The sequence below is a fragment of the Oryctolagus cuniculus genome, chromosome 8 (genome assembly GCF_051225735.1).
Source record: "Oryctolagus cuniculus isolate XC-2025 breed Fujian yellow rabbit chromosome 8, ASM5122573v1, whole genome shotgun sequence".
In the NCBI taxonomy this organism is placed as follows: domain Eukaryota; kingdom Metazoa; phylum Chordata; class Mammalia; order Lagomorpha; family Leporidae; genus Oryctolagus; species Oryctolagus cuniculus.
In genome coordinates, this window is record NC_142874.1 from 35,567,037 (window position 1) to 35,588,865 (window position 21,829).

The 21,829-nt window shown below is 38.9% G+C and overlaps 1 pseudogene; it reads left to right on the top strand.

Annotated features, from left to right (window-relative positions):
• The window catches only part of LOC100346900 (N-alpha-acetyltransferase 15, NatA auxiliary subunit-like), a 56,714-nt pseudogene that overhangs the window by 24,162 nt on the left and 10,723 nt on the right, over positions 1 to 21,829 (top strand).

Sequence of the window (21,829 nt, forward strand, 5' to 3'; positions counted from 1 at the left end):
ACTTCACTGAAGAGTGTTGATCTCATCCAAATGCGCTTGACCTCCCAATTCATTGTTCATCACTTTTAAAATTTTTAATTAGCTTTTAGCATATTCAGTGTTACTCATAGAAAGAATTCTAAGAACATAATGTTATTAGCTTCCTCTCTTTTTCCCTATCTCCTCCTGTCTCGCTGCCACCCTCTTCCTTTCTCCTTTTCTGTCTTTTTTTTAAGTACTTGAGATAATATATTTTAGTTAAATTATGGTAAATATGCTTAATACTTCACCAAATAAAAAGTTTAACAAATAAAAATTAAAAACTACCTCATTCAGTGGGAATAGAGAAAATGACTATAAACGATTGAATGGAAAAATAGCCATTTCACCCATATACAGTAAATTTTCAAGTTATCACAGATCAAAACTATAGTAGTATAATTTTTTTATTTATTTATTTGACAGGTAGAGTTATAGACAGTGATAGAGGTCTTCCTTCCATTGGTTCACCCCCCCAAATGGCCACTATGGGCAGCGCGCTGCGCCGACCCGGAACCAGGAGCCAGGTGCTTCCTCCTGGTCTCCCATGCGGGTGCAGGGGCCCAAGCACTTGGGTCATCCTCCACTGCCTTCCCAGGCAACAGCAGAGAGCTGGACTGGAAGAGGAGCAGCCGGGACTAGAACCAGCACCCATATTGGATGCTGGTGCCGCAGGTGGAGGATTAACCAAGTGAGCCACAGAGCCGGCCCATAGTATAATATTCTTAACAATAGTTTTGACAAAGTTATAAAACAGCTTTACAGATTTATATTTGCAGCAATACTGATGCACACACAGACATTACTTTCTTTATTCTTTCTTTGGTTCTTGTTTCTATTTGTAATTTTTAGCTTCTGCCTATAAGAGAGAACATGCAGTATTTGTCTTTCTGGGTCCTGCTTATTTCACCAACATGATATCTTCAACATGTGTCCATTTTGCTGCAAACAATAGATATTCATTTTTATAGTCGATGATATTCCACTGTCTATATATGCATTTTCTTTACCCATTTATCTGATGATAGACACATTGGTTGGTTCCAAATTTTGGCTATTGTGAACAGTACCGCTATTAACATGGTGATGCACGTACCTTTTGATACATTGTATTCAAGTCTTCTGGGTATATACCCAGCAGTGAGATTGATGGATCATATGGCACATCTATTTCTAGTTTTTTAAAGGAATCTCTACATTGTTTTACACAATGGCTGCACTAATTTACAATCCCACCAACAGGGTATAAGTGTTCCCCTTTGTCTACAAGTGCTTGTCATCACTTGTTACTCTCTGTTTTGAATTTTAGCCATTCTGAGGAGGGTGGAGGTGTTATCTCATTGTGGTTTTGATTTGCATTTCTTTGATGACTAGTAATTTTAAGGATTTTCTCACATATTGTTGGCCATTTGTATAACTTCCTTTTAGAACTGTTTGTTGAAGTCCTTTGTCTATTGCTAAACTTGATTGGTTGTTTTTTTGTTGTTGAGTTCTTTTTAAGCTGCTGATAATTTCTGAATATTAGTCTTTTGTTAGGTGGTTTGCCATATTTTTCCCACTCTGTTAGATGTCTCTTCACTTTATTGATCATTTTCTTTTCTGTGCAAAAATTTCTGAGTTTGATATAGCCCTATTTGTTTGACTTTGTTGCCTGTGTTTTGGGGGTCTTGACCAAGAAATCATTCTCTACATCAGAGTCTTGGAGTGTTTCCCCTATATATTCTTCCAGCAACTACATCATCTTGGTCTTAAATTTAGGTACTTGACCATCTTGAGTTGATTTTTGTATATGGTGACAAATATGGATATGTTGCTAGTTGATTTCTCAACAATGTTTCAGTGGATTCCTTTCTGAGAGGAGGAGCGTGGTGGGTGCAAGAGGTGCAGAGTCACCACACAGACCCCAGGAGTCAGGTGAAAGCAGGCTTGAGACAAGCAGCCCGCAGACTCGTTTATTTCAGTTGGTACAACATCTTATATAGCCAAGACCAGCCAACCCAGTCAAGGGGCGGTCTCTGCCCCAACCAATCACAGCCTGTTGTCAGGCAGTTTCCAAAGCCATGCAATCACAGCCTGTTGCCAGGCAGGCTCTGTTGCCAGGTGGGTTTCAAAACCATCCAATCACAGCATGTTGCCAGGTAGGCTCCGTTGCCAGGTGGATTTCAAAGCCATTCCTGAGTAACTGACCCTCGCTTGCCAGCGGCACCTTGGCATGGCCTTCTAATTCCACCACATCCAGTTTTGCAAGCATTTGTTAAAGAGATTATCCTTATTTCACTGTATGGTCTGAAGACTTTTGTCAAAAATTAATTGGCTGTATATATGTGGATTAATTTCTGGGCTCTCTATTTTGTTTCATTGATCTTCGTATTGGTGTAATGATAGTAACACGCTGTTTTAATTACTGTAGCTTTGTAGTGTGTTTTGGAATCGGGTATTGTGATGTTTCTAGCTTGGTTTTTCTTGTTCAGAATCACTTTGGCTATTTAGGGTCTTTTGTGATTTTACATGATTTTTAGGATTAATTTTCCTAACTCTGTAAAAATGCCATTGGTATTTTAATAGGAATAGCATTGAATCTGTAGATTGTTTGAGGTAGTATAAACATTTTAATAATATTGATTATTCCAATCCATATATATTTACTTTTTTTGGAAATATATTTTCATTTTTTTGTGTGTCCTTGATGATTTCTTTCATTAGTCTTTCATATTTTTCATTGTAGAGATCATTCACTTCTTTGGTTAAATTTATTCCAAAATATTTGATTATTTTGTGGCAATTGTGAATGGAATTTTATTCTTAACTTCTCTTTCTGTAGGTTCATCATTAGCATTTTTGTATGTTTATTTTATAACCTACAACTTACTGCATGATTTATCAATTCTAACAACTTTTCGGTGCAGTTTAGATTTTTACGTGTACATCTGCAAACATGGATAATTTGGCTTCCTTTCTTCCAGTTTTGATGGCAATTCTTTCCTCTCCGTAACTGCTCTTGCTAAAACTTCCAGTACTATATTGAATTTGAGTGGTGAAAGTGGATATCCTTATTTTCTTCCAGATCTCAGGGGAAATGGTTTCAGCTTTTCCCCTTTCAGCATGGTATTGGCAGTTGGTTGCGATATATAGCATTATAATTTTGAGGAATTATTTACCTAATTTGTGGAGGGTTTTTGTCATAAAGAGATACTGAATCTTATTAGATGCTTTCTGTCTCTGCTGAGATGACAAAATGATTTTTATTCCTCATTTTATTGATTTGATTTATAATGTTATTGATTTGCAAATATCGCACTAGATTTGCATTTCTCATATAAATCCCACTTGACTGTGATATCTAACCTTTTGATGTGGTTTTTGATCAGGTTTGTTAGTATTTTGTTGAGAATCTTTGCACCTGTGTTCATCAAGGATATAGGTCTGTAGTTTTCTTTTTGTGTTGTGTTTTTGCTTGGCTTTGCTATGAACAGTAAAGCTAGCCTCATAAAAACAGTTTGGCAGAATTCAATCCTATTCAATATTTTGGAATATTTTGAAGAGTATTGGAGCTGCTTCATTGAAAGTTTTGTAGAATTCAGTAGTAAAGCCACTGGGTCTCAAACTTTTCTTTCAAGGAATACTTTTGATTATTGCTTCAGTCTTAATACTTAGTTTGTGTTTATTTGGATTGTCTATATCTTATTAATTGATTATTTGAATTTTCTATATCTTCTTGGTAGGTTATTTTAATCCAGGAATTTATCCTTTCTTTGAGGTTTTCCAGTTAACTAGGATATAGTTCTTCAGTGTAGTTTCTTATGATTCTTTGTATTTCAGTGCTGTCAGCTGTTATGTCTCCTTTTTCACCTATAATTCTATTTATTTGAGTGTTTTCCCTTTTTTATCCTCTGTTAGTCTGGCTAGAGCTTTACGTTTTTTTTATCTTTTCAAAAACAACGTTTTAATAATATTTCTTTTGTATTTTTTTCTGTTTCTATTTCATTTAGTTTTGCTCTTTTCCTTATCATTTCTCTCCTCCTGTTTATTTTGGACTTGTTTCTTCTTCTTCTTCTTTTTTTTTACAGGCAGAATTAGTGAGAGAGAGAGAGAGAGAGAGACAGAGAAAAAGGTCTTCCTTCCGTTGGTTCACTCCCCAAATGACCGCTACAGCTGGCATGCTGCGCTGATCCGAAGCCAGGAGCCAGGTGCTTCCTCCTAGTCTCCCATGTGGGTGCAGGGCCGAAGCACTTGGGCCATCCTCCACTGCCTTCCCAGGCCACAGCAGAGAGCTGGACTGGAAGAGGAGCAACTAGGACAGAATCCGGCACCCCAACAGGGACTAGAACCCAGGGGTGCCGGCACCACAGGCGGAGGATTAGCCTAGTGAGCCGCAGCGCTGGCCATTTCTTCTTGATTTTCTAAGTGGGAGAACAAAAGAGCTTCTATTGACAGGTTCACTTCCCAGATGGCCACAATGGCCAGCTCTGGGCCAGACTGAAGCCACAGAGCTAGGAACTTCACCCGGGTTTCCCACATGGTTGTAGGGGTCTGAGGACTTGGGCCATCTTCCTCTGCTTTCTTAGGTGCATTATCTGGGAGATGGGTTGGAAATGGGGCAGCCAGGACATGAACCAGCACTGGCTTTACTTGCTATGCCATAGCGCCAGCCCCAACTTGACACTTTCTCTTACTGTATTTGGATTCCTTCCTTTTCTTAAGAATTTGATGACAATATGCCATGGAGAAGACCTATTTCGCATGAATCTGCTTGGGGTTCTTTGACCTTCCTGTAACTGGATGTCCACATCTGTTTTAAGATATGGGAAATTTTCAAGTATTATCGCATTCAGCAGGTTTTCAATGCTTTTTTTCCTTTTCATCTCCTTCAGCAATACCTGTAATATGAATATTTTATCCTTTATTGGTATCTTAAATTTGGCTAGTTTTTCTTCCTTACTTTACTTCTTTTATTTATTTCATCTGATTGGGTTATTTCAAAATTCTTGTCCTCACAGTCAGAAATTCTTTCCTCCACATAGTCTATTCTGCTGTAAAGCTCTAAGTCATATTTTTTATTTAACTGACTGAAGATTAATTTCCCAAATTTCCATTTGGTTCTTCTTAATGAGTTCTATATCGTTAGCAGTGTTTCCATTCATGTCACTCATTGATTTCCTTGTTTCTTTAATCTGTCTATGTTCTCTTGCATCTCATTGAGTTTCCTTACATTATTACTTTGAATTATATGTCTGAGCAATTTTATTCTTCAGTTCAGGATCTAATTCTAGAGGCGTATTGTGTACTTTTAGCGGTGTCATGCTACCTTACTTCTTCATGCTTCCTGTGTCCCTACGTTGATATCTGCTCATCTGATTTATCCCTCCCTTCTTCTTTGTGGAGTGGGTATTATTGTAAGAGTGTTATGGTTTAGCTGGAATGCAGAGTATCACTTGGCTTGTTGCTTTGGCTTTGATTCCAGGTGAGCCCATGAATGTAGTCTCTTGAGTGATTTTTTTGTCTTAATCTATGTCAGCTATGTCTATACATGACACAGTGGACTAGTCTATAGTTTGTAGGGGTAGAAGAGTGGCTTTGAGATGAATAGAGCTTTCCTTAGGTGTGTATCTTTTGTCCTCAGAGTGTTTAGTGTCAGTCTCCCTGATGAATGTGACTGCCAGGGCCTTGTTCTTGGTGCTGAGTGAGATAGGGGTGGCTGCTTCCTTGTCCTTCTGGCAAGCCTGAGTAATGCCAGGGCTTATTGCACCAAATGGTGTGGTTCTAGGACTCTCTGATATGGATGGGCCCTTTCTCGGGTCTTGCTAGGAGAGTCCAACCTGTGCAGTGGTTTATAATACCAACCACTCTCATCCTAGGACTAGAGGATTTGAACTTACAGGGTAACTAAAAGGTATACTGGAGAGTATGAATCCTGAGAGGTAGAATGCTGGTAGGCTCATCCCTACATACTCCAGGTAGATTTCAGAGGCACTGAGAAATTTGAATGAATTTTTACAATCCTGATGTTGTAGGGTATAGTGGGGTCAATACCTAGATCTCCTAACATGGGAGCCGATTTTTATGGGCAGCCTCTGGTTAGTCCCTAGAATCTTGGGTGAATCCCATGGCTCATGTAGAGTGCATGTGCATAGCTCTGGGGCTAACACCCCTACACTCCCAGAGTTGTTGGATGCAGGGGATCTGACCTTCCCCACATGTTGCCCCAGCTCTGACTATGTTGCTTGTAGAACAGAGTCACGTTGTGTGACTTTGCACTGCTGAGTATTGTGCTCTGCAGAAGTAGCGGAGGGAAAGGAATCAAGGCTGCTTTCCTGCTCTAACCCCGGGAGTTGCTCGGACCCATCAGCTCTCCCAGGTGATGAAAAATCACTGGGTGACTGCAATTTCCTCTCAGCTAAAACCGCAAGTGGTGGGGCACATGGCATTGACTTCCTGCATTGACTTGGTAAGACGGTGGCTCACAGCCGGCAGCCAACTGTGCCATGGGTGACTGGCTGCAGAGGTGTCTGTGTCTTCTTTCCTCTTGTCCCTGAGAGTCTTCATTGTTTCTTTGCTTTTCATTCTTCATTGAAAATTTCTGTCAGACCCCTGAAAATGTTGTTTGTCCTTTGTTCTTTTCATATCGCAGAGCAGTTTATAGTAGTGTGGCTATACCTATTCGGCCATTTTGGATCTGTATTTATCATGTTTTGCACTGTCATCATGCCCAGATTGGCTTTTTTCATCACTACTAATGTATCACCATAAACTAGGCAAACAGATTTCACTTTGTCTTCAACAAAGAAGTAATCATTTATCCATTTCTCTTAAAAAGATTGACACCCCGCATGTTTTTTGTAGTACCATTTTAAAATGTCACACTACTTAAGTTTTGATGACTATCTGGTGTGTGAGTTGCTGGTGACAGATTATTTTTTTTTATTGCTGTTCTAATCCTCCATCTTGGATTTGGAACATATTTGGAACATATTCAACATTCAACTTTTGAGATCTTTCCTGGGTGCTGAAATTTCCTTAATGTTCATCTTAGATTCAGGTTTTGTGAGGATTATTGATTGTGGCTGTGTGGATAATGGTCGGACTGGATTTAGTCTCTCTGTGGACAACATCATTTCCATCATTGGATGCAAGATCATCCATGTTGGGCAGAATCACGTAACTGCATCTCTTCTCATCCTTACCAGATCACTGGTGTTTTGCCACAGCATGTTAACAGTTTTGTTAAGTGAACATTCCCAGTCTGCCTGGCACTAATTGTCCTCTGAGTCACCACAAGACATGCAGATGGACAAGTGTCAGCAAGAGCCACATGTGTCTGTCCTGTCATGGTACTCATCTGGGTCCTGTGTGATGGACATCCCCAGCTTGTCTCTCAAAACTTATGTTGCTATTACAATTCTCTCAATATAAACTTATTTTGCTATGAAAAAAGCTCTCTAATTTATTCAGTTTTGGATCCTGCCAGTGATTGCCTTTGCAGAGCCAGATCAAATGATTTCTCAGAGTTGAGGGCTGGACATTCCTGCCCATTCTAGAGAGAACTTCTTAGTCTTTTTAGATTCTGGTGTACTGGAATCTTGAGGTGCTGTCATTTTGAAAAATCCAGATTCCAGATTGTTAATTTTGAGTTCCCTCTGACTTCTTTTGGAAGTTTTACTCTTCTCTAGGTGATTCACTTTCCTTGAGATAGTTTTCAATCTTTTTAACCTTGCTACTTGACCACATACTACCCTACTCATTTCTATGTAACTTTTGAGATTTACGATTTGTTTCCACTTCTTTTCCTTTTTCCACCTTTCCTCACTTCTTCTCTCATGTTTTTATTGACAATAACTTCTGTTGAAGAACTTGATTCTTTGTTTCTAAATGTATACGTTTTAAAGATGATGTCGCCAGTTTTGCTGCAAACTTATCAATCTAATATTTTATTCTGAATTGCCCTTTCAAACAGATTGTTTTTGCAATCTCCTTGAGCGCTACACTCTCCATTTTCAAATTCATATGACTTCTTTCTTGACATTGTTAGCAATTTATATAATCAAATTGAGACATAACAGATTTTTCTGTAGGTGCTCTATTTTGCTTGCTTGCTGTTTGATTGTAACTTTTAACTCAGACTTTTTACTTCTAAGCAAAGGTCATTGTTCAGAATCTTCTGTTGTAATATTCCAGCATCTTGTTGACATGAAAATTGTCTATGGATATGTTTTTTCCATTCTGTAGCCTCAGAATTCCAAGGAGAGTCTTGGCTTTTGTCTTCCCCAATCATGTTGCAGATATCATATTATTTTAATTATTTTTATGGACTCCATCAGTAAGTCAGTTTGTCATTGTTTTGTCCCTCTGGAGCACTTTGACTAATTCAGTATATCATTTTCCATTTTTGCATAGATTGACTTTTCTTGATCAAAATATTTTCTAATTGTTGTTAGTATCTTGAGGTCAGAATCACTATGGTCTAATTTGTAATAGGTTTCTATATAACACTAGCTATGCTTAGGATTTGTACAAGTGTCTTTAGGGCAGGCCTCATAGTAAAAGGGCTGAGTAGGTTGCTGTTGTACAGTGTCACCGGGTAAAGTTTGGCTTTGACCTCTGCTAGCCTCTCTTAAGTTTTGTTTAGGTCAGTTGACAATGATATCCTAACTTCATTCTTCTACAGAGAATTGCTTGTGCTTTTCAATATCTCTTGTATTAGAAACTCAGGGTACTATATCATTTTGGAGAATTCAGATGCCAAATCTTTATTTCTGCATTCCATCTGATTCTTATAAAGTTGTGAATTTTGTCTTTCAACAGCTTTCAGTGTCCAGGAATTGCTGCTTGTGTCTGTAGAGAAGAATGATTTCTGTTAATTTTTCTTCTATAGCTTGCTCTGCTCTTTCTTCAGTTTATTGTTTATAGAGTGCTGTTTCACTACATTCTCCCATATTCATTTCTGTATACCTTTTAAAATTAATTAAATTTGTTTCAACATATTTTTTATTCTCTTCCCAGTATTTTGATGTTTATTCTGGTGTTTTCATAGGTAACTCCTATTGAAGAGCTGGAATCTTTGTATATAAATGTAGATATTCTGAAGAAGCAGTTTCCAATTGTTCTTATCAGTCTTATGTTTTAATATGTTTCTGAATTGCCATTCTGGCCTGACTGATTTTGCCATCTCCATGGTACCTAAACTGTGTGTGTTCATATTCATTTAACTCTTTTCGTTATAGTTAAAAGTATACTAAATAAAACTAAGATGTAACAGCTTTTATTGAAGCTGTTTCATTTTGCTTGCTTGATTTTATATTGTAAACTTTATTTCACTTTTCACTTGCAATGCTTGAATTAATTTTCTTTTGGGGAATTCCTGTCTACTTTGATATCAAATGTGATGGTACAGAGTACCATCTTGTAATATTATGGCATTCTATTTTTGAGAAAGTTACCTGTGTGTGTCTGCTTCACTCTTCTGTGAACTCAGAAACTATAAGTGCTTCTTTACTTTTTGCTTCTCTCATTCTGAGGCAGATGACAGATTGCTGTAGTTATTTTGGGGGCCTCCATCAAGAGGAGTTAATTTGTCATTAGTTGTTTGTTTTTTCAATAATATCAGAATCATTTTCATTTTTTACAATTTCTGGCATTGTCAATATTTCTTTTTCTTTTTCTTTTTTTTTTTTTTTTTTTTTTGACAGGCAGAGTGGACAGTGAGAGAGAGAGACAGAGAGAAAGGTCTTCCTTTTGCCGTTGGTTCACCCTCCAATGGCTGCCGCGGCCGGCGCGCTGCGGCCGGCGCACCGCGCTGATCCGACGGCAGGAGCCAGGAGCCAGGTGCATTTCCTGGTCTCCCATGGGGTGCAGGGCCCAAGCACTTGGGCCATCCTCCACTGCACTCCCTGGCCACAGCAGAGAGCTGGCCTGGAAGAGGGGCAACCGGGACAGAATCTGGCGCCCCGACCGGGACTAGAACCCGGTGTGCCGGCGCCACAAGGCGGAGGATTAGCCTAGTGAGCCGCAGCGCCGGCCAATATTTCTTTATTCAAATATCACCCATGCTGTTGTTTGAAGGTTATAGTCTTGAGGTAGGAATTGACTTTTGGAAAAAATTTCCTGTTGTATGTGAAACTATGATTAGGATTTCCACAACAAAGTGACTCTAGGAAAGGTATCATAGTGCTAAGTAAAGAGCTGAGAATCTTCTCCACATAAAATTTGGTATTGACTTCTGCTAGTCTCTCTTTAGTTTCATTTTTTTCTTCAGCTGAAAATTATTTTGTAACTTTTTTTCCTTTTTCTAGAGAGAACTGCTTGTAGTTCTCAATTTCTTTTGTAACAGAAACTTGAGCTATCATTTTGGAGCGTTCAGATTCCAGGTCCCTATTTTTCAGCTTCATATGACTACTTATAGAAATGTTATATTTCTTACTCAACAGCTCTCCATGTCCTTGACAAGACACTTGTGTGCTTAAAATTTTACCAACTACGGTTAAATTTTATTCGGTATCCCATCTTGCTCTTTTATCAATTTCTTGTTTATAGTCTGTACTACATGACAAAGTACTACTATATCTGTTTCCATATGACTTTTGATTTTTATTACTATTTATTTCAAATTTCTTCTCTTCTACTACTCACTTTTTTTTTTTTTTGACAGGCAGAGTGGACAGTGAGAGAGAGAGACAGAGAGAAAAGTCTTCCTTTGCCATTGGTTCACCCTACAATGGCCACCGCGGCCAGCGCACTGCGCTGATCCGATGGCAGGAGCCAGGTACTTATCCTGGTCTTCCATGGGGTGCAGGGCCCAAGCACTTGGGCCATCCTCCACTGCACTCCCTGGCCACAGCAGAGAGCTGGCCTGGAAGAGGGGCAACCGGGACAGAATCTGGCGCCCCAACTAGGACTAGAACCGGGTGTGCCGGCGCCGCTAGGCGGAGGATTAGCCTAGTGAGCCATGGCGCCGGCATCTACTACTCACTTTACTTTTCTAGTGTTTTCATAAATACTAACTTACCTTAAAGAAGCTTATTGTTTTCTTCACATGTGAACATTTTGGTGATGCAGCATCCAATTTTGCTGTAACAGCATCCAGTTTATGTTTTAGTATATTCTTCTGAATTGTCATTTCAAAATGAGTGGGTTTTTTCAGTCTTCTTTTGAGATACACTGCAATTTTCATATTAATTTTGTTTCTTTCTTGTCATTGTGTAGAGACCCATGAATCAACTTGAGATATACCAAGTTTTCTGAAGCTGTTTCATTTTGCTTGCTGGCTTTTGGATTCTAAATTTTATCTCAGATTTCTCAATTTAAGTGAACCAATTCTTTTTCCTTTGATTCATATCTGTCTCCTTTGGTTGTCAAAAGTGACTGATCAGAATCCCATCTTATAATACTCTGGAATTTTCTTGTTGAGAAAGTTGTCTGTGAGTGTGTATTTGCTCTTTTGCAACCTCAGGATCCCAAGGTGATTCTTGATATTCCTCTTACAAATGTGATGCAGATATCATATTGCCTCCCATGCTCTTGTGGACTCTTTCAATAGGAATCAATTACCATTATTTCTTGACTTTCACAATACTTTCCATAATGTCAGTTTCATTTTCTTTTTGCCATAGGTTGGTGTTTTTGTTTCTCTGTTATACAAAAAAGTACATGTTGTTATTTTAAAATCATTGTCTTGAGATAGAAATCATTAAGTTTTTTATATTAAGTTTATATTAAACTTAAATAAACAATAAATAGATATTCCACAATAAGGTTACTCTAAGGGAGACTTCTTATAGCACTCAGAAGTTTTGTTGTACATTTCTCCATGCAAATTTTGGCTTGACCTCTTTCTTGCCTCAGTCCAGTTGACAGTGATTTTCTAGCTTTTCCTTCTTGATGCAATTGCTTTAATTTTTTAAGTTTGGTTGTACTGGAATCTAGAGCCACTATAATTGTGAAGAGTTTAGATTGCAGATCTCTAATTCTGTGTCCATCTGACTCTTTAGAAAAGTATCGCTCATTTTCTGGAGATGCTGCTTGTGCCTGCAAAAGTAGACTGACTTCTCTGAAATTTTCTACTCGATCATATCTTGGTCTTTCTTCAATCCTTTTGTTAATGCCCCTTGACCACCTTTAACTATTCTCATTTCTTTATGACTTTTGATCTTTACTACTATATTCATTTCAACCTCCTTTTCTTCTCATCATGTTTTTCATGTTTCCCTAGTGTTTTCATATGTAATGACTCTTGTAGAAGTTCTTGATTCATTTGACCAATGGTAGACATTCAGAAGATGCACCTTCCAGATTTGTTTTAAGATCAAGAGTATTCTGTTTTAATGTTATGCTCAACAGTCGTTTCAACCTGACTGGTTTTTTAATCTCTATGGGCACTTTACCCTCTATGTTCTTACTCATTTAACTCATTTGTTGTCATGGTTAAGAGTATCCCAAGTCAAACTGAGTCATAAATTTTTTCTGAAGCTGTTGTATTTAACTAGCTTGCTTTTTGATTGTGACTTTTAGCCCAATTTTCAAATTCAAGCCTATAGATTCATTTTCTTTTTCGGTATTTCTATCTATGTTATCACTGGTATTGGGAGAGAATCCTATCTTGTAATATTCAGATATTCTGTTCTTGAGAATGTTGGCTATGTATCTGCTTATTCTTCTGCAACTTCAGATCATTTGCTTCTTCTCATTATAAGGCAGATATCATATTGCTGCAATCATTTGGGGTATACCATAAGTAGGAATGAACTTTCATTTTTATTTGCTCTTTTGGAGCACTTTTAATAACATATATATTGTTTTCTTGCTTTTTTTTTCAATTGCTGTCATTCCCCCCCTTCCTCTTCAAATATTATTCATTTTGTTATTTGAAACCTGTGATCTTGAGGTAGAGATCGCTAAGTTTTCTGTTGGAATAAAGTTTCTATTGTACATAAAACTGTGATTAGGATTTCTACAACAAGGTGACTCTCAGGCAGGCCTCACAGAATGCTAAGTAAAGATTTGTTGTGAATCTTCTCCATGCAAAATTTGACATTGGCTTCTGCTTGTCTGTCTGTAGTCTCATTTCCCTCAATTGACTATGATTTTGTCACTGTTCATTCTTCTAGAGGACACTGCTTACATTTTTAAATTCTGTTGCATTAAAAATTTGAGCAACTATCATTTTGTGGAACTCAGATCCAAGTCTTTATTTATGAGCTTGCCTGATGTATCCAAGTGATCCTTCTCATACTCAGTGGTTTTCTATTTCCTAGAATTTTAATTTTTTTTTACTATATCTGCTTTTTCTTTTTCTTCATGTCTAGCATAGACAATGCTAGTTGACCATGTCCTATTATATTCACATCTACATGATTTCTTTGCATTACTAGTGTTTTTTCAATTTCTTATTATTTTCTCCCAATTTTTCACTTTATTTTCTAATATTTTCACACATGATAACTCCTATAGAATTAAATATCTGGATCCAGATGTAGACATGCAGAAGGCATAGTTAACAAATTTGTTCCTTTGTTTCAATATGATTGTGAATAGCCATTTCATCCTTACTGGGTTTTCAATATTCAAAGAAATAAATGCTTCATTTTCCTATTCTAGCAACTTGTCTTATTGTGGTTAAGACATTCCTTCACTGAACAGAGACATAGAAGTTCCATTTTTACTTAGTTTTTGTGTTGTAACTTTTAACTAAGAATTTTTACCTTCCAATCACTAATTCATTTTTTTATTAAACCATTCTAACTCTCCTCTTTGCAAAAGTGATGGATCGGAATCATCCTTGTAACGTTCTAGCATTCTGTTTTTCAGAAAATCTCCTTGGGTGTGTGATTGATCTTGGACAACTTCAGTATTCCAAAGTGGTTGTTAATCTTTCACTTGTTCTAATAATGATACATACCTCATCTGGCTTAATTTATTTTTGTGGTCTCCTTCAACATTAGCCAATTTGTTATCACTCATTTGCTACTGTGGAGTACTTTGAATTAAATTCATATCATTTGCTTTTCCCCCAGAATTGCTTCCATGGTCAAGTAGTCCTAAGTTTGATGCTCTTTGAAAATCAAAGCCCAGAAGCAGGATTCACTAAGTTTTCTTTTGAAAGAAGATTTTTCTTGAACACCAAGCTATGATCAGAATTTCCACAAATACATGGCACTTAGACATATCTCACTGTCAGAGAGGTAGGTAAAGTTCGGTTGTGCTGCTTTTGCCAGAAGTGTTTGATGTTGATGTTGGCTCACCACTCCTAGGTCTCATTGAATTTAGTTGATTATGAGTTTCTAACTTTTTATTCTTATAGATAGAACTGCTTATTTTGTTCTGATTAATGAGAATCATGAGCAGCTATAATTTTTGAAAAGTTCAGATTCTAAAGCTTTAATTCTGAATTCCAATGGACTCCCCATGGCAGCTTTATTATTCCCTTTTACCTCCTCTTAGCTTTCATGAGTCCTGCTTCTGCATCTATAGTTGGACTTCAAAAGTGTTTTTTACTGTATCACATCGTACTCTGTCTTCACTGTCCCATTTAGACTATAGTGCTGGACCATTTGCTACCATATTCAATTCTGTGTGACTTAGGGGCTTTAAAACTGTGGTAAGCTCTTTTCTTTTTTGCTAGTTTTTCAAATTTCTAGTGGATGTTTAGGTAATAATACAGTTGAATAACTTTATGTCTTGTTCCTAGGTGTACAAATTTTGGAAATGCAGTTTCCAGTTTTATAAGTTCCTTTATCTTATGTTTAGTCTATCACTGTGAATATCATTTCAAACGGACAGTTTTTTCAATCAACATGAAAATTAAACTCTCCATTTGCACATTCCTTTAACTCCTTTCTTACTATTGTGAAGACCACCCTCCATGGAACTGAGACATAAGAGTTCTCCCCAAAGAACTTCCATTCTGTCTGCTTCCCTTTTTGAGTTTCTAACTTTTAACTCAGAATTTTCATTTTAAACCCTCTAATTTCAGTTTCCCTTTAGCCATTTCTAATTGTTTTTGTTTGGAAAAGTGACTGATTAGAATCTCATCGTTGTAGCACTCTGGCCTCAGAATCAACCCTTGGGGCATTCGGATCTGGCTAAAAGGCCCATGAGGGTCTCACAGGCATGGAAAGCCACGACATGGTGGCGAAAACAATCGAAATGAAAGATCCTGGTGAACAAGACCCCAGCAGAAAGAACAGGCCATCAAGGTGGGAGGCGCCTTCTCTGAAGGGAGGAAGGAACCTCCACTGTGATACAGCCTTGACTAAACAAGTTCAGAGTTGGTGAACTCAAGGGGCTTCCATAGCCTAGACAGCTCATGGCAAGAGCCTCAGGTGATTGCTGATGTCATGAATAAGAGTTCCAATTGTTAAATTAACAACCGGAGTCCTTGGGTACAGGCTCCACACACACACACACACACACACACCCCCCGTAGGATCTCTGTCCTTAATACGTTTTACTATGAAACTTAAAAACAACACTACTAGTCGAACAATGCCCTATACCTTGTGCGGTTGTGTGAGTACAGCCTGTTGAAATCCTTGCTTAGTGTATACTAAATTGATCTTCTGTATATGAAGGTAATTGAAAATGAAACTCGATGAAGGGCGGGATGGGAGAGGGAGTGGGAGAGGAGAGGGCCACGGGAGGGAGGGAGGTTGGGGGGGGTGCACCAATACAAAAGTTGCACTTTGTAAATTCACATTTATTAAATAAAAAAAAAGAAAATATACCTTTCAAATCTGAACTCATAACAAAACTGATAATTCAGTAACTATCAACTATCAAGGAAACATTGTCAGTAAATACAAATAAACTTTCTTTCTTTTTTTTTTTTTTTTTTTTTTTTGACAGGCAGAGTGGACAGCGAGAGAGAGACACAGAGAGAAAGGTCTTCCTTTCGCCATTGGTTCACCCCACAATGGTCGCTGTAGCTGGCTCACCGCGCTGATCTGAAGCCAGGAGCCAGGTGCTTCTCCTGGTCTCCCATGGGGTGCAGGGCCTAAGCACTTGGGCCATCCTCCACTGCACTCCCTGGCCACAGCAGAGAGCTGGCCTGGAAGAGGGGCAACCGGGAGAGAATCTGGCACCCCGACCGGGACTAGAAGCCGGTGTGCCAGCGCCACAAGGCGGAAGATTAGCCTAGTAAGCTATGGCGCCGGCCGAGATTCTTTTTTTTTATAAGAAAGAGTATTACAGGCATGGAAAGCCAAAACACTCTGGCAAAAAAAAAAAAATAAATAAATAAATAAAAACCCTACATGAAAGATCTCCGTGAGTGAGATCCCAGTGAAAAGAACAGGTCATCAAAGAAGGAGGTACCTTTCTCTGAAGGGAGGAGAGAATTTCCACTCTGACTACGACCTTGTCTAAATATGATCAGAGTTGGTGAACTCAAAAGGCTTCCATAGCCTTGGCGACTCATTACAAGAGCCTAGGGTGATTACTGATGCCATAAACAAGAGTGTCAATTTGTTAAGTCAACAACAGGAGTCAATGTGCACTTACTCCTCATGTAGGATCTCTGTCCTTAGTGTGCTGTACATTGTGATTTAATGCTATAACTAGTACTCAAACAGTATTTTTCACTTTGTGTTTCTGTGTGGGAGCAAACTGTTGAAATCTTTACTTAATGTATGCTAAACTGATCTTCTGTATATAAAGAGAATTGAAAATGAATCTTGATGTGAATGGAAGGGGGGAGGGAGAGGGAAAGGGGGGGGTTGTGGGTGGGAGGGAAGTTATGAGGGGTGGAAGCCATTGTAATCCATAAGCTGTACTTTGGAAATTTATATTCATTAAATAAAAGTTAAAAAAATTATTACATTAAAAAAAAGAAGAAGAAAGATTTATTAGCCGGCGCCGTGGCTCACTAGGCTAATCCTCCGCCTTGCGGCGCCAGCACACCAGATTCTGTCCCGGTTGCCCCTCTTCCAGGCCAGCTCTCTGCTGTGGCCCGGGAGTGCAGTGGAGGATGGCCCAGGTCCTTGGGCCCTGCACCCGCATGGGAGACCAGGAAAAGCACCTGGCTCCTGGCTTCAGATCAGCGCGGTGCGCTGGCCGCAGCGCGCCAGCCACAGCGGCCATTGGAGGGTGAACCAACAACAAAGGAAGACCTTTCTCTCTGTGTCTCTCTCTCACTGTCCACTCTGCCTGTCAAAAAACAAAGAATCTCATTGTTGTAATATTCTGGCATTTGAGACAGTTTCCTTGGGTTTCTGATTGCTTTTCAAAAGTCTCTATATCCCAAAGTGACCTTTAATGTTGTGATCTCTGCAGTGTGATGTAGTTAACTTACTGCTGCGGACTCCATCAGTGAGAGTAAATATTTACTTTCTTGCATCACTTTGTGTCACATCTGTACATCTTTATAATTTCCTTGTTTTTTGTTGTTGTTCTTGTTTGTTTTTCCTTTTCTCCAACTACTTTCAGTGATGCTCCTTCCTGGTCATATAATCATCCTTGAAGTTTGGATAAGACATGATCTTTGCATAGAAGGTACTAAGTTTTCTTTGGAATAAGATTTGTATTATACACTAAGATTTGTATTACATCTCCCTGGGATGTTCTAGGCTAGGCCTTGTGGCCAGAGAGAGGAATTAGTAAAGATTTATTGTCTGTCTTCTGCTAGGAATAATTGATGTCGACATCAACTATCCTCTGTTTAGGCTGATTTGCTTAGTTGACAATGATTTTCTAACTTTTTATTCATATAAATAGCACAGCTTATATTGATCAAACTGTGTTGTTCTAGAATCCTGAGAAGCAATCATTTTAGAGAGTTTAGATTTTAAGATCTTTAATTTTGAGTTCTGTATGACTTGTTATGGCAGTATTATTGTCTCTGAGCTGCTATCCATTTCCTTTAGATACTGCTTATGTATTTGAATGAATCAATGGACATCTTTTCAGTTTTCAGTGATATCAGTCTAGCCCTGCTCTTTCACGAACCTCCTGCAAGTTCTACCATACTCATTTTCATAAGATTTTTGAGATTTATGACTATTTGTTTTGCTTCTCTTTTCACTCTTCTAATTTTTCCAGATCTATTTTATTTATTTGAAATACAGAGTTAGAGAAAGAGGTAGAGACAAAGAGAGAGATCTTCCATCCACTGGTTCACTCCCCAGATGGCTGCAACAGCTGGAGCCGCGCCGATACAAAGCCAGGGATCCAGGAGCTTCTTCGGGGTCTCCCACGTGGGTGCAGGGTCCCAAGGCCATGGGTCATCTTCCACTGCTTTCCCAGGCCACGGCAGAGAGCTGGATTGGAAGAGAAGCATCTGGGACTAGAACCAGTGCCCATATGGGATCCTGGCGCTTCAGGCCAGGGCTTTAACCCACTGTGCCCCAGATTACTATTCTAAGTATACATTTCAAATGGTCTTGTTTTAAATCTTCATGGGAATAAAATTCTCCATTTTCATGTTGTTTTAACTTCTGTCTAATCGTTAAGAAATTGCCTCCACTGAACAATGGAATATTTTTTAACAGAAGCAGTTCTGTTTTCTTTTACTTCATTTTAAATAGTAACTTTTAATTCAGAATAATCACTTTCAAGCCATCAAATTAATTTTTTACTGATCTCATTTCTAACTCTTTTCTTGAGAAAGGTGACTGAACAAAATCCCATCTTATAATATTCTGACATTCTGTTTTTCATAAAGTTTTCTTGGCAGTATAATTGCTCTTAGATAACCTCTGTATCCAAAGGTGATTCTTGATCTTTCTTGTCCTGATCATGGTACAGACATATTATTACTTCAATTATTTTTATGGACTCCTTCAATATTAACTCATGAGTTACTATTTGTTTGCTCCTGGAGAACTTTCAAACATGTCCATATCATATGTTTTTTTTCCCAATTGCCGGCATTCGCTCTCCTTCTGTGGTAATCTATAATATTCTTTAACAGCTGAAATGTAGAGGGAGGATTTACTATTTTATTTTGAGACAATATTTGGTTTGAACACTAAACTCTAATTAGGATTTCCTTAAATAGATGTCACTAGGATGGTCATCTTAAGAGCTTTGAGTAAGGTTATATTATGCTGCTTCTGCCAACATTTTTGTGTTGATGGCAACAAGACTTTTTCAGTCTCTATTTTCATTCTTATAGATAGAATTGTTTTCATTGTTAAAACCCTGCTGTATTTAGAATCCTTAGAAGCTATCATTTTGGAGAGTTCAAATTTTAGATATTCCATTTTGAGCTCTATTTCACTACTTAGGGGGAGTGTTGATTTTAGCTCTTAGCTGCCCCCCATCACATTGAAACTTTGCTTGTGTGTATAAAGATAGATGGAGTTATTTTCATTTTTGCATGATATCCCAACTTGTTCTTTCATGAAACTCTAGTTTAAACTGTGTTTCTTAACTATATTTAAATCTGAAACTTTTGAGCTTTACTAATTGCTTTGATGACTCTAAAATAAATCTTCAATTTTTTTCTACATTTCTCTTCAAAGATGATATCTCCTGTTGAAAATCTGAATTTTTCTCTGGAAACAAAGTCAAATAGAAGATCCAGTTTCCCTTTTTACAGAAAGTTGGTGAAGCTTATGCTTATATCATGATTTGAATATCCAATTCTAAATGACTTGTTTTTAAATCTTCATGTGAGGCAAATACTCAGTTTTAATCTCCTATTAACTTCTGTCTTGTCATTGTTTATAGCGGCAAGATCGCGGAATAGGAAGGCAGCACACTGATAGTCCGGGGAGAGACAGTTTAATAAAAATGGAGATACTGCAGATTCAAGGAAGAGTAGGGGAAGAGACAGCAGAAGAAACTCTTCCGGAACGAGTGATTCACAGTGGACCTGTGTGAAGAGCATGTGAGCCCACAGTTTGGAACACCAGCGGCAGATTCAACACACCAGCGCTGGAACGCAAGGTGAGCCAAACCTCAATAGCCCGAGACACCGGCAGGCAAGCGGAAAGAGGAGACTAGAGGGAATGACCCCGGGGGGAAAAGTTCACCAGGCTAACTAGAAGAGAGAGAGAGAGAAAAAAAAAAAAGTGACCGATACGGACACGGACGGGTTTCTCTCTCTCTGTTCACCTCTCAAAGGTGAGCAAGACAAAGAGCAGGCGCCATCTTGGTCATACGTCATAAGCAGAGCGACCTCAGTTCTGCACGGCCCTGAGCCTAGCAGAAAAACCTGACTCTGGGTGGGGTGAATTAACAGGAGATTAGGACCTAGTGAATCTGTGGTGCTACTGAACTGAGACTGTGAAAAAAGAGACGGTGGGGGAGAGAACTCACGGAATTCACGTGAGTACTCTCCAGAGACGCTACAATTCCGTAACTTTGGCAACCCAGTGGGAGACTGAAGGAGAATTTGAGCCCACTCTGAGGGCAGAACAGATTCCCTGTCTTGTCATTATTAAGAACTTACTCCAGGAGGCCGGTGCTGTGGCACAGCAGGTTAAAGCCCCAGCCTGCTGTACCAGCATACCACATGGGCACTGGTTCAAGTCCCATCTGCTCCTCTTTTGATCCAGCTCTCTACTATGGCCTGGGAAAGCAGTAAAAGATAGCCCAAGTCCTTGAGCTCTGCATCCATGTGGGAGACCTGGAAGAAGCTCCTGGCTCCAGATCAGCTCAGCTCTGGCTGTTGCGGTCATTTGAGGTCATTTGAGTCAATCAGTGGAATGGATGCCCTTTCTCTCTGGCTCTACCTCTCTCTGTAATTCTGTATTTCAAATAAATAAAATAAATCTTTTTTTAGAAGAACTTACTCCATCGAACAGAAATAGTTGTAGTATTTATGTTTTCTTGACTTAAGTTGGAACTTTTGACTCAGAATTTTCATTTTCAGCCACCAAATTAACTTTTTATTGAGACATTTCTGTTTTCTTGGGAAAAAATGATCAGAATTCCTTCATGTACTATTCTGTTACACTGTTTTTCATAAGTTGCCTTGGGTGTCTGATTGTTCTTGGGCAACCTCAGTATCCCAAAGTGTATCTTTCATTAGTCTTAATAGTGATGTAGGTGCCATATCACTCCATCAGTTCTCTGTGGGCTCCTTTGTTAGTCAATCTGTCATTAGTTATTTTCTCCTATGGAGCTCTTTCAAACACATCCGTGTCATTTCCTTGGTATTCCACATCATTTCATTGATATTCTCCCTCTTGTGGTCAAATAGTTATAAACTATATCCTTTGAAACCTGAAGTCTAAAGGTAGTATTCACTAAGTTTTCTTTGGAACAAGATTTGAACACTAGGCTTTGTTTATGGTTTCCACAAACAGGTGACACTAGAACAGGCTTCTCAGACCACTGAGGAAAGTTCTGCCGTGTTGCTTCTGCCAGCAGGTTGGTGGCGATGTTTGCTTGCCTCTGAAGTCTCATTTAGTCCAGTTGTCCATGAGATTCTAACTTTTCATTCTTGTACATAGAAGCTCTTGTGTTTTTGAAACTCTGTTTTATGAGAATCCTGAGCAGCTATCGTTTTAGAGACTTCAGATCAAGATTTGTCATTCTGAGTTCCTTCTGATGCCTCATGGAAGCATTTCTTATTTTTCTGCATACCTGCTTTGAGCTTCCAAGACTGCTGCTTATATGTTTAAAAGTAATTTGAGGCCGGCGCCGCGGCTTACTTGGCTAACCCTCTGCCTGAGGCGCCAGCACCCAGGGTTCCAGTCCCGGTTGGGGCAGCTATTCTGTCCCGGTTGCTTCTCTTCCGGTCCAGCTCTCTGCTGTGGCCAGGGAGAGCAGTGGAGGATGGCCCAAGTGCTTGGGCCCTGCACCTGCATGGGAGACCAGGAGGAAGCACCTGGCTCCTGACTTTGGATTGGCGCAGCACGCTGGCCACAGCACTCTG